Raw genomic sequence first — 14,549 nt, 5'->3', positions numbered from 1 at the left:
TGTACTGTGTGAAGGAGGATTTTCTTTTGTTTTCTTCCAACATGCAGCATCGGTGGATGACCCCACATTCTGTTATTATGAGAGGAGGAGAACTCCCACTCCACTTTCTTTTTCTGCTGACTTTCCTGCCTCCTCCCCTCCCTATCACCTGCCATGATTTGGAAGAATAAGAAGGGAGCTGGTTCTACTCATTTAGGCTCCCCGTGTAATTAGAACCCTAGAAGGATTCTTCCCCCGCACCCCCAAAACACATTTATTTAAAATTTACAATACAATATATTTTCAATCAATATACACAGTCACCTCTGTGGTGATGGTGGCATTAAAAGAACAAGATATTTTAATAGAAGGATTCTAAAAACACATAGAGACCCTAAGCAAGTAAAAAGGCTTTCCATTGCAGAATTTCACACCTGAAATTCTGGAGGGCTCTGGGGAGGAAGTGTTTGCCCAAAGTTACATCTTTGTATGCTGTTTACAAGGCAACAAAGTTATTTTGGTTGACGTATAAGTATCCCCACCCCCCATGATAATCATTGATGACTAATTTATATGCTTTGGGCTTGGGCTTGGGTGCTTATCTGGGTTGGTAAGAAAACCCAGTAGAATTACTGGAGAATGGGCCCGATAGCAGCAGACTGCAATTAGGTTTCAAAGGGAAACTTTGATGAAGGGACATAATTTTGCAGGTTCCCCGTTTTTGTGCATATAATTATTTTTCTCTGATTCCCCAGACTCACTTAGGTCTCACTTAGAATGAACCAACAGCAAAAAAAAAAAAAAGGCCCAATTAAAATAAGCCAACCATTAAAATGTCACGGCCTAGAGTGCTCCCGTTCACTGTTCCTTCCATCCATGCAGTTTTCAGGGATACATATTCCATTCCGTTCCAGTCCTCCCACAAGTTTTCCATTTCTCTCTTCCCCTTCCAATAGGCAACAAGCATACTCTATTCTCATTGAACTGGTTTCAAAGTTAGGGGTGGGAACTTAGAAGAGGTTTTCCTGAAGATTTCCTGTACAAATCTTCAGGTTCTCCCCCCTCCCCCAAGCCTGCTGATATCTCCCTCCTATGTGTGGGTAATACCATTTGGGCTGCATAAATAAGCCTTAGTAGTCATAGCCTGAACAGAGATTGGAAATAGAGAGAATGATGACGGGAAAACAGCCTAACAAAGGGAATGAAGTGATTTCTGGCTAGACTGGGAAAAGCCCATGGGAATGTTGTACAGGGAGCATTATGCAACTAGTAAAGAGAAGGACCAGATGGGGCTTAGGAGTTCTTTACCATCTATGACCTCAATAATGTTTTAACTGGCTGTTTGCTAAGGATTGGTTCCAGCAACCAGCATGGCTTCTGCCTAAGTCTCACCAAAATAAAGAAGGCCGCATTAAAATAAAATAGTTTGTGCCTGATGTCAGCAGTATAATGGTTTACATTGCTAGCAGCGCAGTCCACTGAGCAAATTGCATATCTTACAGGCCGATCCTATGAGCCACTGACACACAGTATGATCCGTTCCCATTTTAACACTGGAACAAGTCTTTGGACAGAAGCAGAAACTACTACAGTACTTCGTGTCAATAGTGTCTGTTTATTTGTGGAAACTATGCTTTAATCTCTAACCACAAAAAGGAAAAGGTTTTACAAAATGTATGGAAACCACTGGCGGAGGAACAGGGGTGCAGGAGCGGACCGCCCCTGGCACCACTATTCCGGTAAGGTGTCATCGCAGCGCACGCCCCCCAGACACACACCGTGTACCTGCGCAAGTGCTGGGTGCCATGCCCCCAGGCAGCACATCACACCCCCAGAACATGCACTACGCCCCTGCGGGCAGCACACCACGCCCTCACGGGCGGCGTGCCTTGCCCCCCAGGCATGCATCACCCCCCCGGGGGACACCAGCCATGCCCCCGCCTGCTCTCCACCCCCCATAGCGGAGCATGCAGCTTCGCCACTGATGGAAACCATCTATTCAAATATATTGTTGTGAGTTTGGGAGTGGGGTTAGGCTGTATGTCTGAGTCCCTTCTAATTCCTGGATCCAACAAGTATCCAATTGCTGGAACAGCCAGACAAGTTTCTTGATAACGGCTTTAGTGTGGGTCGTTAAGGTAACAAAGGAAGTGGCTCTGTGCCAGAGCGCAAATGGGTGGGCCCCCTTCCATCAACTGGCTGGTAGTTACAAAGACAAAGGCCAGAGTCAAGGGATGTGAGCAGGAAGCTGGAAGCAGGCTGGGCAGCTGGGAGACAGAGCTGTGCCTGATTTCTGTTGGAATCCAAGGCTGTGGCTATGGAAGAAGCAAGACCCTCTTGGTGTGTTAATGCTGTGAGCCCCTCCACTAAAGGGTCAGGTTGTATATACGATATGTGTAAATAAGCCATATATCCTAAAGACACCACAGTCTCTGCTGTTCTTCATTCTGAGGAAACCAAACTCTGGGTAAGCATCTGGAACCCCTGGAATCTCGCACTGCTTAAAGATTGGAGAGGTGTGAAACAATATTGATGCAGTGGCATATGCTATTTGCTAAACTGAGATCCCATTTCAGTGAGCAAAGTTACAATTATATTTTGTGGGAGGCTTTGTGGGCAGGTGGTAAGGAATATACATAGAATAGCAGCCAGAGCTACAGTACAATTAAATTTAGATGAATGGCCTTAGATAAGAAGAAGAAGAGTTTGGATTTGATATCCCGCTTTATCACTACCCAAAGCAGTCTCAAAGCGGCTAACATTCTCCTTTCCCTTCCTCCCCCACAACACTCTGTGAGGTGAGTGGGGCTGAGAGACTTCAGAAAAGTGTGACTAGCCCAGCAGCTGCATGTGGAAGAGCGGAGACGCGAACCCGGTTCCCCAGATTACGAGACTACCACTCTTAACCACTACACCACACTGGCTCTATACACTAGATAAGCAGAAACAGCATCATTCCGGTTCAAACAACCTGGAAAATATCTAGATAATCATACATTTGAATTAGCTGTGATGCTATTTGCATGCAAGCAGTTGCACAGATGTACAGGTAGATAGCCAGAATTTCTATTTTAAAACAGTCAGACAGTAAGACTCTATTGTATTAGCGAGTTCTATAATGTTAAATATAATTATGACACCCTGCGTGGAAATAGATAACCACTAACAAAATGGCATCTGCTTAAATACATATTGTATTGTGGATAGAACTGTATGGAGAGGCAATTAGCTGTAGCTTCCTGCTATACAGTAAACTAAGCAGTGCCACACCTCTGCAACTACTTGGAAACCCAGACAGCCGTGGAAATGGGTGGGGAGATTAATGGAATATCAGAACAGATCTTACCATGAATTGTTCAGCAATAGTGCAAGCTCAGCTTCCTCCCAGTTTCCTCTCTGCTTTGCAACTGAAATGACAGACATGCATAACAGCAATTTGACATTGAGCCATCAATCTTGTCCTCCCCACATGCTTCAAGCATTCTGTCCAGCTCTGATTTTTTTTAAGCAATACACTACACCAACATTTAAGCACATCATTCAGCATTATAGTAATGGGCTGCATATAGTTCAGTCATAATTTAAAAACCTCTGCATCTACTTAAACAAGATAATCTTTTTTTTAAAAAAAACAACCTTGAGTATCAGGTGTCACGTTAGAAAAAGCATTCTCTCTCATCCCAGGCGGAATGTCTTTTCTAAGCCAATGCCTACTGTAACACATATAGTCACTATTTACAGTGGTACTTTGGTTTAAGAACAGCCCTGTTTACGAACTACAGAATGAACTTAATTCATTCTGGAGGTCCGTTCTTAACCTGAAACTGTTCTTAACCTGAAGCATCACTTTAGCTAATGGGGCCTCCTGCTGCCGCCGCGCCGCCGCCATGCAATTTCTGTTCTTATTCTGAAGCAAAGTTCTTAACCTGAGGTACTATTTCTGGGTTAGCGGAATCTATAACCTGAAACGTCTGTAACCTGAAGTGTCTGTAACCCAAGGTAACACTGTATTCAGTTTACGAACTCCACAAAACCAGAAGTAGTGTCCTGGTTTGTGAACTTTACCTCGGTCCAAGACCAGAAGCTGAACGGTAGAAGGGCCCCGGCGACAGGAGGCCTCATTAGGGAAAGCGTGCCTCGGTTTAAGAACAATTTCGGTTTGAGAATGACTTCCGGAACAGATTAAGTTCATAAACCGAGGTACCACTGTATATAAAAGGAAGCAATTTGTTTCAATTCACTGTTTCTAATATACAAACAATGGAGATTTAATCAAGCAATTAACAAGTTCATTATTTAAAACTCATGTAATTAATAAACTAGTATTCATTTTATTTTTTTAAGTGCAAAACTGCTCCAGGAATTGGGAGGGGGAGATCATCACAGGAGCCTCATGAACAGCCGGCTTCTGCTTCAGAGCTTGACCTTGGAGAGAAAATATATGCTTGGACTGAATAGAACTGGGGTCTTCACTGCTCTAAAAATGCCACATTTGTCTTCATCCTTGATTTCTCATGTGACAGATTCTATAGGCCTCTCCAGATGGGTACGGCTGCCACGCAGCAGATGTTTCCATGGCTATCATCTTCATATGGTCAGCAGTCATCTGTTTCCATACTCCGTTATTCCAAGGTGAATTTTTGTTTCTCAGCATATGCCAGACTCAACAGCTCATAATTTGCTAAAATGGTACCTTACATAATAGGATTCCCATGAGCAACTCTTTTTTTGTCTATTGTGGCTCTATTGTGGGACAATTTATGGTGTTGTCTTCCAGATGTTGTTGGACTCCAACTCCCATCAGCTCCAGACAATATGGTCAATGGCCTGTGATGATGGAATGATGGAAAGTGTAGTCTAGCAACATCTGTGGGACCACAGGTGCCAAACCACTGATCAATTCATGCAAATACATTCCCCCCATGTCGTTACATCTAAGTCACCCTTCTCCAACCTGGTGCCCTTCAGATATTGTTAGACCACAACTCCTACCATTCCGGACCATTGGCCATGCTGGTTGGGCCTGATGGGAGCTGAGAGTTCAACAAAACCTGGAAGGCACTAATGTTGGGGAAGGCAGATCTAATTGCTATAGTCTGACCTCTAAAGGGGCAGCCTTTGTTGTCACTAAAAACTGGGACAAAAGTCTGCTGAATCTCCACATTGCTTCTGAATAGCTATGAATAATGAAATTGTTGGAAATGTCTTCATCTGGGCAGCCACATTTTGAAGACTCTTTTATGATAGACTATCCCCAGTTAGCAAAGAAAGCTGCAATTTTCCCCCAGCTAGGACAGCAGTTAGTGAAATCATGCCTGTTTATCATTATCTGTCTCATATTAGCTGTAATCGCATCACAGTTTTGTTTATATATACAAGTAATGCAAACCATGCATAGCCTAACTTTGACTCAAAAGATTAAAGTAGATACATAATTCTGGCAAATTGCTTGGAATTATGGTTTAACAGCATCTGGTTCAGATATTCTGCAGTAAATTGCTGGAACCAGTGCTGCCTGTGTCCGTACTTTTTCCCCTCCTCTCCTTTTATTTGAACCAAAAACACGTGTCTTCCATCCATTTTCCATGTAATCAGTTGTATAAAACCCACAAGCCTTTGAGAGAAGTAGGTGAAATCAAGATGCTATGGTGGACCACCTTTAAAGCCTTCACAAAAACTAGGGTGTTCACAGCTAAGATTATCAAGAGATGGCTAATGATGCAACAACTGGCATCATTTGGAAGACAACAAAATGTCATGTGCATCTATCCCCCATCATCCTACACAACTTTGGAAGCTGTCAACTACAAAGTTGGATCGCTGGCCTGCCTTGCTCAGATCAGCTCTGCACTGAGAGGTAGCACGTCTCTGGCAATTCAGAAAGGGGTCTTTTCCAGCCCTGCCTGCAGAAGGCAGTGATTCAACCTCTGCATTCAAAATAGATGTTTTGCTACTGAGCTGTGGCTCTTCCCTGCAAGTGTTCCAAAATCAGAGGTCAAGTATTATTTATTCATTTAATACCCACCAGAGGTGCCAACTTCCACCTCAGATTGAGGGGCCCCAGTGTGTGGTGCACATGTGTGAAGTCATGTGCACAACACATGATGTGCATGCGTCATTACATCATTGGGAGGAGGCTGAGGGCAGAGCCCAAAGCAGTGAGGCTCAAAGGGCCAGTAGCTCCTCCTTCCTTGTACTCAGGAGGAGCCAGCCACTGAAGCTGTGCCATGCTCAGCTCCACGCTCAGCCTCCCCTGCCCCCTCAACATTGAGGGGGCTCAGTCCCCTCCCAACAGATATTGAGGGGGGTGAAAACACCTTGGTCCCATAGAGTTGACATGCCTGCTATAACCCGCTCTGCATTCCAGGGCGAGTTATAGCATTAAAACAATATATTAAAAACAATTTAATACAGCTTACAACTGTAAAAATAAGGGGGCTCCTAAAAACATTCACCTCAAGTGTCAAAAGCCAGAACAACAAGATGCATCTTCCAAAAGCTGTATAATGAAGGTGAGAGGCACATCACTGTAGGGATGGAGTTCCATAGCTTAGGAGCCACCACAGAGAATGCCCTCTCCTGTGCCGCTACGCATCAAGACTCTGAATGTAGAGGAACTACCAGGAGGGCTCCCTATGCCCAATTCAGCAAAAAGGTATAAATAACTGCAGAAAGTTCAAGTATGTGAACAAACTCAAGGCACGGCATGGCATGTGCTATGGAGAGAGGCAGAAAAATCCCCAGCATTATAACTACAGTAGTCAGTTTGACCGGGAAAGTAGGAAAAGTAGTCCCAAAAAAGAAAAGCCAACTCTTGCCAAAGGAGAAAGCTCTGACACAGCTAGAATGGCTTCAAAATATTACAGAGATGGGGGTAGGGGGGAAGTAACTCCTTATGGTTTCTAGGCAAAGCCAAAACTCACAGATCATGCGCTGCCCCAGCAATATGCAATATACCTGCATCCAGAAATCATGCATCATCGCACGGTAGATGCGCAAGTTCCCACTTTAGACAATACACAGGAAGCGTACGAAGAGGAAGTGCTTCCTCCCATCTGCTTTCTGGGTAAGATCTAAAGTTTCCCTCACAAGTTCCCAGTTGACCAGCCTGGCAATAGCCTACTTCTCCTTCCTTTTCCAAGAGCAGCTGAGCAGTTGGCACAAGTCATAGCAGGAAACAGCTGGGGATAGTTGTGTGTGTGTGTGTGTGTGTTCAGTAAAAGAAGCAGCAGCAGCCCAATTCCATTGGAGCAGAGACGACAAAGCTAGAGGTAAATATATTTAAATTAGATACATGGATATTCAGGTCTTTGCAGAGGGGCTACTTCTCTTTGACTTGCAGTTTTTGCGGTCACAGAGTGATGGTACCTGTGTGGAATTGATGGACACGAGATATGCTCCATTGCTACATGCAAAAAGCAAACCCTTTGTTGAGTTGACATCTTAGTGGAGCCACAGGATGAGAAAATTAGTCATCTGCCACAGAATCAGTACTTCCACAAGGTGAAGCCATAACGAGATCTCATCCTGTCAAAGTGACCAATGAGGGTTTAGGACCAATAATCTGTGTTTTCATTGCTTAGATCAGCAGCCCATCAGAATCTTCAAATCCAGGATATGATTCATCTGCAAAACACACTAGGGGCGTCTCTAGATGATCTATTTAATGAGCATTCCTCCTGATTTATTGCGCAAAGCTAATGTGGTGGCAAGACTATGTGCGGTCTTTAATGAGTATTTGTTCTCATTTGTTTGTGGGGCGGTTATATGACAAGGAGCATTCATTCTTAAGTTTCTTTCTGGGTGTTTACATGTCTTCCTGATAATCACACTTTTCAACAAATGTCTCCATCACTTTCGAAACTGTGAAAAGTCTATTTTAAAAAAAGTAGATGACTTGCACTAGGGCAACTAGCAAAAGTTTTGAACTTTTATCTGTTTTCTGCCTTTGATGGCAAAGAGTTTGCAACTTCAACAACCTAAGCAGAAAATGGGCTAACTCGTAACTATTACACAGGCTATTGTCTAAGGTATAAAGGGGGTATCCTGTAAACACAGGTGATGGTTGCTTTGCTGTTGTCCTACAGGACTGCCATTTTCAAAATGGTGCAATTTGAGCATTTTGTTCTGCCCATGCCTCTCTTTGTATCAAGCGCAGTAGTCACATGCCCAGTTCACGTCCCACATAAAAAGCAAATGATTACATGAGTAAATACCAGTTTTTAAAATAACCCAGTGCGGATGTTCTAAATATAAAAAGTTAGGCAGGATTTCTGACACCTATAAATCTTTCAAACAGTTCATATTTTATCAACCAAATAGGCCTTTCTTATAAAATCAGAAAATAACTCCTCACCAAGACGATTTTTCAAATACTTGACCTTTTCATAAAACAACCAGAGGGGAAAAAAGGTGTTTGAGCCATTTAAAATATCATTCCTACTGCTATTTCTTCCATAGCATTAGTTTTATTTTCTTCATTTTATAGTCACCTAAAAATAAAGTTTTCCTCCCATTTATTGTAATGGTTTTGAATTTCAAATACTTTTTTAAAAAAAATTAGGTCAAAGAGGGTTGCTGATTCAGTTTCTTGTCCACCTGATTCAGTTTGTTGAAGTAACACACATTACCATCTAAAGACAAGCACCCTCTTCCCATTTTAATGGTCTAAAATTAACTGAGAGCACCACTGCTTGTATCATCCCCAGGGAGCCATTTATTCTACAGAGCTTCAAAGGGGAGTTTTGGAACTCTGCTATGCCTCACAGGTACTTACTGTCCTTCTTTTCCAAGTAGTGTCAAAATGTTCACAGTTCTATATGCATATTCCTGAAGATCTGCCAAAAGTGACCCAGATTTAAACTATAAGGAGCTGAAATTCTGTAGGAGACCATTTTCACATAAGAGCCCTGCTAGATCAGACCAAAGGCTTATTTATGCCCTTAATATAATTGTAGGCCTCCTTTCCTCCAAGGAGCTCAAGGCGACATACAAGAACCCTATGAGGTAGGTTAGGCTGAGAGATTGTGACAGGCCTAAGTTTGCCTGGTAAATTTTAGATCCTAGTCCAACACTCTAACCAATATGCTACATTGGGTCCAGCATCCCACAGTGGCCAATCAGATACCTCCAGGAAACTCAGAGGCAGATCATAGGAGCAGTAGGCCTTGGCTTCTGTTGCTCCCCAGTGACTGGTATTCAGAAGCATAGTACCTGTGATCCTAGGTGAAATCTAGACACATATAAAAAACGCTGCAAAAATGATTTTTAAAAAAAGTTTTGAAAAAGGTATTGCATTTGCCATAACTCACTATTGCCATCTAGTGTTGCATTTGTATAATGCACTTTACAACACACTTAAAACGTTTTATTTGAGGCTGTATAGCTGAGTCCCTAGTAGTATGCAGCCATCATGACTGCAAACCATTGGTAGGTTTGTTCTCCATGAATTTGTCAAAGCTTCTTTAAAGTGATCTAAATTGGTGGCTGCCATCACATTTTGCAGTTTGTGTTGTGAAAGCTGTGGAAAAAGTAAAGTATGGGGAAATCTGCATCTATAGCTGGGTTAGAATTCAGAAGTACTTGAGGCCTACCACAAGAGATGGAAGTTAAAGGGCCGGATTCAACAAACCCAGTGGGCTAGCAGAAGCTAGCGCAGTGGGGCTTCCCCCCTCCCCCCGCACCCGTTTTCCTTATGTACTCCTGTGTCTTCCCCCAAATCTGCTCTGGGGAGGGTAAGGAGAACCCCGCAAAACGGGGCATGGGTAGGGTTGTCATATGTCTGGAATTTCCCAGACATACCCGGAATAATGCAGTTGGAAGAAGTGTCCAGGAGGAAACCAGGAAAATCCAGACATATGGCAAGTCATGCCGGCAGTGTCATCATTGCCGATTCCCCTTAAAAAAATAGCTGAAAAACAGCGATTTTTTTTCCTCAGTAACTTTACCTAAAAAAGCTCAACAACTACTCTTGGGGTGGGTCAGAACAGCGGTGCTTAATTCCTCCCAAAGAATTCTCTGAGGAATCCGAGCCCATGATGTGGTAGATTCACCACAGGAAGGCCCTAAGAACATATGAAGAGTCCAGCATCCTGTTCCCTCAGTGGCCAGCCAGATGCCTGTGGGAAGCAGGCCAGCAAGCCATAGCATTCTTCCCACTTGAGATTCCCAGGTATTCGTGAGTATACTGCCTCCAATACTGGACAGCCTTATTCTCTGTGGAGTTTTCTAATCCCCTTCTGAAGCTACCCGAGGGGGTGTCTAAACCTGCAAAGCTTAAAAGAGAAAGCATTCCTACTTCCCTTTTAAAACAGGACTTACTCATGCTCAATTCATTTCTGGAGCTGACTGCCTTGGTTGCCATGGCGAATGCTGAGGAATGGACAGGGGAGGATGACCTTGCTGATTCTCCTGGATCTCTTTGTGCTGTTTTCGTGGTGCCTCTAGGCCTTCCTGAAAAGTATGTTCCCAAAGGTGGTGCTGGGGAATTTCCGTTCTACTCAGTGGCCTTTGGCTTGCAGGATGCTACAGGAGTCCGTCACCAGCATGTCCCCTGCTCTCCATGAATCTGCTGAGGAAGGAAGGGTGTCTGGAGCTTGGAAGCGCAGTGGCATCAATATGCAGGTGACGCCCAGTCATGCTCACAAAGATCAGAAGACCCAGCCTTGCATAAAATGGTAATAATGATGCGGTTATTTTTTTAATACTTCCTAATAGCTCTAGCAATGCTATCAAGCAGAGGTCAGACTGCTGCTTTTTCGGGTCATTTGTTTGGACTGACCCACTCAAGCACAACTGCTAAATCCATTTCCTTGCCAGAGAAACACTCTTGACAAGCAATCACAGGCAGTCTGAAGTGAGATGGAAGAGGCGTCAGACACGCACCCTTCTAAATTAGACTTCGTCAACCTGCTGCCCTCCAGATGTTTTGGGTGGCAACACCTATCAGCCTCAGCCAGCATACCAGTGATGTGAGCTGCAGTCCCAAAACATCTGGAGGGCGGCAGGTTAGTGAAGGCTGCTCTAAATGGTATCCCTCACTAACCTCCAGGCTTGTGCATTTATGCATTAGTTCCGCGCACAATAATTCCTCAAGTAGCAATTAAACCTGGCTCCCTCCTGCTTCTTTCCAACAGCTCTGAACACTGGGAAACTAACCCAGATCCCCTAAAAGGCAAAAGACAGTCCAGACAAAAAGAAGAGGGCATAAAGTATGCTTTGGCTTTGATATCTGAACTATCTGGTCCCTACGGCTGGAACATCTACACTGGTGTCCAAGCACAAAAGCACCCTGGGGAACACAAACTAGCTAGAACATCATGCTCTACTGTGGAATATTTTCAGCACTTATTTAGGACCAGACATGTAAAGTCTCTGAGACTAAAGGCATTTGGGGGGCTAAAAGCAGGTCAGAAGTGTGAGTCTGGAGTACTCTGATGGGTGCAAAGCATGTCTCCACCACAGATTTCCATGCTTCCCTTCTACTTTAGGCTGTATTCATTGGTTCACATATCTAGAAATGCTTGCCTATTGCTTCCAGTGCCTCCAGAATAAGAAGTGCATCATGTCCTGGCCCCTGGAGAATTCTGTGGGAAGAGATTCTGAGCAGATTTGGGCTCTCTTGAGAGCTGAAGTAAGGTCCAATTCAAACATGCAAAAATAGCACATGGAGGAAGACATCCCTCCGGAAAGGCACTGCTTTAGAATGCAAAGGGGATTGTGTGTTTGAATGCACCAGTTATGTAAAACAAAAAACTCACTACATGTAGACAGGGAAAAACGCTGAACTTAAATTATTCTCTCTGCCATGTTAGCTTTCCACAAGCAGAGATGTTTGGTGGTGTTGTTTTTTAACAGGGCTGGACCTTTAGAGGCCCTAAGCACTTGAAAGATAATGTTTATTTTCGTATACTTCCACTTTATTTATACTTGACAATAATTCCCCTACTTTTTGTAATGCAAAGTCTTTAATCAAATCCTGAAAACTAACCTTACGTAATACATCTGTTTCTATGCTTAGTAGAGATACGGCATCCAGCTTGCCTTGTTGCATAGTTGTTCTGTTGGGATTTTAATATACTTCAGCTCAGAAAAGTAACGCTCAGCTACGCAATTTCTGACCATGAATGTTAAGAATCTGGCAATGGAAAATTTCAGTGGTGCACCCCCTTCCCTTGATGCCCTAAGCACATGCTTATTTTGCTTAATGGTTCAGCCAACCCTGTGTTTTTTTTAACATGGGGAAACCTGCAGCCTGTAGTGATTCAATCGTAGGGGGATACCATCAATATGCTTGTTCTGCACATTTAAAATAGCCCCAAATCATCCACAGCTTCTTGACAGAAACTGTCAGCCAAGGCCTGTTTTACTAACAGAAAGCAAAGGAAGGTGGAATCTACTGTTCACTGGTCTGGACTAATACTATTTTTAATTTATTAAATGACAAAAAATGCAACCTGTACTTCACATTGTATGTACAGTAGTCCCAAATGACAAAGAAGCACCATGGGGTTCCCTAGCTCTAACCAGGTCTGCTACAGAGTGAGAATTTTGATTTTGTATGTTTTGTCCACTTTTTGCTTTCAGTGGCAGGAATCTGTCATCGCAGGCATTTCTGCATGGCCCCCAGAACAATCTCCCCTCTCCTCCCTTGTGTGCTGTTGTGGCGCTCTTCCTGAGACACACACCTGAGCCATTCTGTTGTGCTAGCTGCTCTTCCTCCAGTGGAACCACTCAGTTGAATTTGGCCCTATAAGTTGTATCCTGAGCCTAGCGCTGGTCACTAAAAAATGCATCGCAGCACTTCTGTCATTTCTGAAACCTTGCAGCCCTTCCAGAATCCTCAGGAGTGCTCAAAACTGCAACTGCAGTTGTAAAAGTGCCCTCAGCTGCTTCTCCCTCACTGTAGCAGCTCTTGCTTTGCCCCTTGCCTAACCTTTCCTGATGAGGAGCAAGGGAAGCTGGTGCCATTGGCACTCAACACCTCATGGTACCTGGAGTACCCTGAAGTACGAGAATATAGGTGGGTATATGTATGGGGGACGCGGGTGGTGCTGTGGGTTAAACCACAGAGCCTAGGGCTTGCCAATCAGAAGGTCGGCGGTTCGAATCCCTGTGACAGGGTGAGCTCCTGTTCCTCGGTCCCAGCTCCTGCCAACCTATCAGTTTGAAAGCATGTCAAAGTGCAAGTAGATAAATAGGTACCACTCCGGCGGGAAGATAAACGGCATTTCCGTGCGCTGCTCTGGTTCGCCAGAAGTGGCTTAGTCATGCCGGCTCCCTCAGCTAATAAAGCAAGATGAGCGCCACAACCCCAGTTGTCCGCAACTGGACCTAATGGTCAGGGGTCCCTTTACCGTTATGTATGGGGGGGTACATGTCTTCACCCCAAAGGAAAGCAATGCCCAGCCTGGTGATGACAGAATAAATGATGTAAGGAGAGAGCTGCAGCCCAATATAAGAAAGGAGATGATAAGGGAACACCTAACTACTTTAAATGAATTCAGATCTCCAGGGCCTAATGAGGTGCACCCATGGGTAAGAGTACCAAAGGAACTTGCAGGTGTGATCTCAGAGCCTAATCTTTGAGAATTCTTGGAGAACAAGGGAGGTCCCTAGAGACTGCAGGTGAGCAAATGTTGTCCCCATCTTCCAAAAGGGGGGGAAAGAAGAACCAGGTAACGACTAATACCAGGAAAGGCCCTAGAACAGGTAATTCAATAGTGGGTCTGTGAGCACTTAGAAAAGGACGCTGTCCTGCTGGATGACCTTGGGCCAGTTGCCATCTCTCAGCCTAACCTACCTCACAAGGTTGTTGTGAGGTTAAAAGGGGGGGAGTGTGTCTTGCCACCTTGAGCTCCTTGGAGAAAAGGTGGAGCAGCCTACGTCTTGACAAACAAATAAAGATCCACATTTGGAGAATTCGTTCGCTATAAGGTTCTTAATAAATACATCCCCTACACCTCCTTCGTGAATGCCCTTGGATTTTCCCTTACCCTTCTTATTCCTCCACCACTGTTTGGCCTTCAGAAACCTTAACAAAGACACTTCGACGACACCACCCGATGCTTTGTACGGAAAGGCAGCGAGGTTTGTGGAAGAGGAGCTGAAAGGCGCGCGCCGGGGCTGGGAGGGGGGGGGTGTGCGCCGGAGCGGAGATGAGGGAAGGGTCCTCCATGGCTGTGCTGTGGAGTGTCACGTCTTCCTCCCAGGGGCTCCCCTCCACTTCAGGAGGTGAGAGTGGATTTTCTCAAGTGCATTTTGACAGCTGGGAGCAAGGGGATCGCAGCAGCAGCAGCAACAGCTGGAGACATTCCTCGCCGCGCCCCTCCTCCGGCAAGCCGGCTGTCCCTGGCGAAGAGAGTCCGAAGGGCCCGCCCGCCTGCCTGCCTGCCCGCCCCCTCGGCTGCTGCTGCTGCTGCCTGCATTACAGCAGCCAGGCAGGACCCGGGCACTCCGCGCCGCTCTCCTCCACTGGAAGGCCGGAGGGGAGAAGTTGCAGGAGGTTGGCGGCGTCTGCCTGATGAAACCTCTGAAAGCGATTGCTGCAGCGGGGCGTGGGGGGGGGGTGG

General features: G+C 44.9%; 1 long non-coding RNA gene across 1 annotated transcript; it reads right to left on the bottom strand.

The window, feature by feature from the left end:
- Positions 1 to 1,985: 1,985 nt before the first annotated feature.
- LOC309363740 lies at positions 1,986 to 9,030 on the bottom strand. The gene is made up of 3 exons (XR_014165568.1): positions 8,756 to 9,030; positions 2,911 to 3,386; positions 1,986 to 2,663 (listed from the first exon to the last, which is right to left on the bottom strand). It is a non-coding gene; the product is annotated as an uncharacterized lncRNA (long non-coding RNA).
- Between the last annotated feature and the right edge of the window lie 5,519 nt (positions 9,031 to 14,549).

This window comes from Podarcis melisellensis (assembly GCF_964234715.1).
Source record: "Podarcis melisellensis genome assembly, chromosome: 2".
In the NCBI taxonomy this organism is placed as follows: domain Eukaryota; kingdom Metazoa; phylum Chordata; class Lepidosauria; order Squamata; family Lacertidae; genus Podarcis; species Podarcis melisellensis.
Note: the sequence above shows the minus strand (reverse complement) of the source record. Positions and strands in the feature narration are given on the sequence as shown.